The following is a 5,099-nucleotide window of genomic DNA, read 5'->3' on the forward strand; positions in this document are numbered from 1 at the left end:
CATGTAATCATCAGATTCTCCAAGGTCAAAATGAAAGAAAAAATGTTAAAGGCAGAGAGAGGTTCCAAGATGACTGAATAGGAACAGTTCCAGTCTACAGCTCCCAGCGTCAGTGACGCAGAAGATGGGTGATTTCTGCATTTCCAACTGAGGTACCAAGTTCATCTCACTGGGGCTTGCCGGAGAGTGGGTGCAGGACAGTGGGTGCAGCCCATGGAGCGTGAGCTGAAGCAGGGCGAGGCATCGCCTCACCTGGAAAGCGTAAGGGGTCAGGGAATTCCATTTCCTAGCAAAGGGAAGCCGTGACAGACAGCACCTGGAAAATTGGGTCACTCCCACCCTAATACTGCACTTTTCCAACACTCTTAGCAAATGGCACACCAGGAGATTATATCCCGCATCTGGCTCGGAGGGTCCCATGCCCACAGAGCCTCACTCACTGCTAGCACAGCAGTCTGAGATCGAACTGCAAGGTGGCAGCAAGGCTCAGGGGAGGTGCGCCCACCATTGCCAAGGCTTGAGTAGGTAAACAAAGCGGCTGGGAAGCTCGAAATGGGTGGAGCCCACCACAGCTCAAGGAGGCCTGCCTGCCTCTGTAGACTCCACTTCTGAGGGCAGGGCATAGCTGAACAAAAGGCAGCAGAAACTTCTGCAGACTTAACTGTTCCTGTCTGACAGCTTTGAAGAGAGTACTGGTTCTCCCAGCATGGAGTTTGAGATCTAAGAACGGACAGACTGCCTCCTCAAGTGGGTCCCTGACCCCCAAGTAGCCTAACTGGGAGGCGCTTCCTGGTAGGGGCTGACTGACACTTCATACAGCCAGGTGCCCCTCTGAGACGAAGCTTCCAGATGAACGATCAGGCAGCAATATTTATCGTTCTGCAATATTTGCTGTTCTGCAGCCTCCGCGGCTGATACCCAGGCAAACAGCATCTGGAGTGGACCTCCAGCAAACTCCAACAGACCTGCAGCTGAGGGTCCTGACTGTTAGAAGGAAAACTAACAAACAGAAAGGAGGACACCCACACCAAAACCCCATCTGTACGTCACCATCATCAAAGACCAAAGGTAGATAAAACCACAAAGATGGGGAGAAACCAGAGCAGAAAAGCTGAAAATTCTAAAAATCAGAGTGCCTCTTCTCCTCCGAAAGAATGCAGCTCCTCGCCAGCAATGGAACAAAGCTGGACAGAGAATGACTTTGACAAGTTGAGAGAAGAAAGCTTCAGATGACCGGTAATAACAAACTTCTCTGAGCTAAAGGAGGATGTTCAAACCCATTACAAAGAAGCTAAAAAAGATTAGACAAATGCGTAAGTAGAATAAACAGTGTAGAGAAGAGCTTAAATGACCTGATGGAGCTGAAAACCATGGCACGAGAACTACGTGACACATGCAAAAGCTTCAGTAGCCCATTCAATCAACTGGAAGAAAGGGTATCAGTGATTGAAGATCAAATGAATGAAATAAAGCAAGAAGAGAAGTTTAGAGAAAAAAGAGTAAAAAGAAGTGAACAAAGCCTCCAAGAAATATGGGACTATGTGAAAAGACCCAATCTACGTTTGATTGGTGTACCTGGAAGTGATGAAGAGACTGGAACCAAGTAGGAAAAGTCTCTTCAGGATATTATCCAAGAGAACTTCCCCAACTAGCAAGGCAGGCCAACATTCAAATTCAGGAAATACAGAGAATGCCACAAAGATACTCCTTGAGAAGAGCAACTCCAAGACACATAATTGTCAGATTCACCAAAGTTGAAATGAAGGAAAAAATGTAAAGGGCAGTCAGAGAGAAAGGTCGGGTTACCCACAAAGGGAAGCCCATCAGACTAACAGCAGATCTCTTGGCAGAGACTCTACAAGCCAGAAGAAAGTCGAGGCCAATATTCAACATTCTTCAAGAAAAGAATTTTCAACCCAGAGTTTCATATCCAGCCAAACTAAGCTTCATAAGTGAAGGAGAACTAAAATCCTTTACAGACAAGTAAATGCTGAGAGATTTGTCACCACCAGGCCTGCCTTACAAGAGCTCCTGAAGGAAGCACTAAACCTGGAAAGGAACAACCGGTACCAGCCCCTGCAAAAGCATGCCAAATTGTAAAGACCACTGATGCTAGGAAGAAACTACATCAACTAACAAGCAAAATAACCAGCTAACATCATAATGACAGGATCAAATTCACACATAACAATATTAACCTTAAATGTAAATGGGCTAAATCCTCCAATTAAAAGACACAGACTGGCAAATTGGATAGAGTCAAGACCCATCAGTGTGCCGTATTCAGGAGACCCATCTCATGTGCAGTGACACACATGGGCTCAAAATAAAGGGATGGAGGAAGATCTACCAAGCAAATGGAAAACAAAAAAAAGCAGGGGTTGGAATCCTAGTCTCTGATAAAAATAGACTTTAAACCAACAAAGATCAGAAGAGACAAAGAAGGCCATTACATAATGGTAAAGGGATCAATTCAACAGGAAGAGCTAACTATCCTAAATATATATGCAGCCAATACAGGAGCACCCAGATTCATAAAGCAAGTCCTTAGAGAACTACAAAGAGACTTAGACTCCCACACAATAATAATAGGAGACTTTAACACCCCACTGTCAACATTAGACAGAGAAATGGGACAGAATGTTAACAAGGATATCCAGGAATTGAACTCAGCTCTGTACCAAGCAGACCTAATAGACATCTACAGAACTCTCCACCCCAAATCAACAGAATATACATTCTTCTCAGCACCACATCACACTTATCCCAAAAATGACCACATAGTTGGCAGTAAAGCACTCCTCAGCAAATGTAAAAGTACAGAAATTATAACAAACTGTCTCTCAGACCATAGTGCAATCAAACTAGAACTCAGGATTAAGAAATTCACCCAAAACCGCTCAACTACAGGGAAACTGAACAACCTGCTCCTGAATGACTACTGAGTACATAACGAAATGAAGGCAGAAATAAAGATGTTCTTTGAAACCAATGAGAACAAAGACATAACATACCAGAATCTCTGGGACACATTTAAAGCATTCTGCAGCGGGAAATTTATAGCACTAAATGCCCACAAGAGAAAGCAGGAAAGATCCAAAATTGACACCCTAACATCACAATTAAAAGAACTAGAAAAGCAAGAGCAAACACATTCAAAAGCTAGCAGAAGGCAATAAATAACTAAGATCAGAGCAGAACTGAAGGAGATAGGGACACAAAAAAACCCTTCAAAAATTAATGAATCCAGGAGCTGGTTTTTTAAAAAGATCAACAAAATTGAAGATTGCTAGCAAGACTAATAAAGAAGAAAAGACAGAAGAATCAAATAGATGCAATAAAAAACGATAAAGGGAATATCGTCACTGATCCCACAGAAATACAAACTACCATCAGAGAATACTATAAACACCTCTATGCAAATAAACTAGAAAATCTAGAAGAAATGGATAAATTCCTGGACACATATACCCGCCCAAGACTAAACCAGGAAGACGTTGAATCCCTGAATAGACCAATAACAGGCTCTGAAATTGAGGCAATAATTAACAGCCTACCAACCAAAAAAAGTCCAGGACCAGATAGATTCACAGCCGAATTCTACCAGGGGTACAAGGAGGAGCTGGTACCATTCCTTCTGAAACTATTCCAATCAATAGAAAAAGAGGGAATACTCCCTAACTAATTTTATGAGGCCAGCATCATTCTGATACCAAAGCCTGGCAGAGACACAACAAAAAAGAGAATTTTAGACCAATATCCCTGATAAACATTGATGCAAAAATCCTCAATAAAATACTGACAAACTGAATCCATCACATCAAAAACTTATCCACCATGATCAAATTGGCTTCGTCCCTGGGATGCAAGTCTAGTGCAACATACACAAATCAATAAACGTAATCCATCATATAAACAGAACCAAAGAAAAAAACCACCTGATTATCTCAATAGATGCAGAAAAGGCCTTTGACAAAATTCAACAACTCTTCATGCTAAAAACTCTCAATAAATTAGGTATTGATGGGATGTATCTCAAAATAATAAGAGCCATCTATGACAAACCCACAGCCAATATCATACCGAATGGGCAAAAACTGGAAGCATTCCCTTTGAAAACTGGCACAAGACAGGGATGCCCTGTCACCACTCCTATTCAACATAGTGTTAGAAGTTCTGGCCAGGGCAATCAGGCAGGAGAAAGAAATAAAAGTATTCAATTAGGAAAAGAGGAAGTCAAATTGTCCCTGTTTGCAGAGGACATGATTGTATATTTAGAAAACCCCATTGTCTCAGCCCAAAAGCTCCTTAAGCTGATAAGCAACTTCAGCAAAGTCACAGGATACAAAATCGATGTGCAAAAATCAAAAGCATTCCTATACACCAATAACAGACAAACAGAGAGCCAAATGATGAGAGAACTCCCATTCACAATTGCTTCAAAGAGAATAAAATACCTAGGAATCCAACTTACAAGGGATGTGAAGGACCTCTTCAAGGAGAACTACAAACCACTGCTCAACGAAATAAAAGAGGACACAAAGAAATGGAAGAACATTCCATGCTCATGGGTAGGAAGAACCAATATCGTGAAAATGGCCATACTGCCGGAGGTAATTTATAGATTCAATGCCATCCCCATCCAGCTACCAATGACTTTCTTCACAGAATTGGAAAAAACTACTTTAAAGTTCATATGGAACCAAAAAAGAGCCCACATTGCCAAGACAATGCTAAGCCAAAAGAACAAAGCTGGAGGAATCACGCTACCTGACTGCAAACTATACTAAAAGGCTACAGTAACCAAAACAGCGTGGTACTGGTACCAAAACAGAGATATAGACCAATGGAACAGAACAGAGCCCTCAGAAATAATACCACACATCTAGAACCGTGTTATCTTTGAGAAACCTGACAAAAACAAGCAATGGGGAAAGGATTCCCTGTTTAATAAGTGGTGCTGGGAAAACTGGCTAGCCATATGTAGAAAGCTGAAACTGGATCCCTTCCTTACACCTTATACAAAAATTAATTCAAGATGGATTAAAGACTTAAATGTTAGACCTAAAACCATAAAACCCCTAGAAGAAAACCTAGGC

The sequence above is a fragment of the Hylobates moloch genome, unplaced genomic scaffold (assembly GCF_009828535.3).
Source record: "Hylobates moloch isolate HMO894 unplaced genomic scaffold, HMol_V3 SCAFFOLD_2, whole genome shotgun sequence".
Lineage (NCBI taxonomy): Eukaryota > Metazoa > Chordata > Mammalia > Primates > Hylobatidae > Hylobates > Hylobates moloch.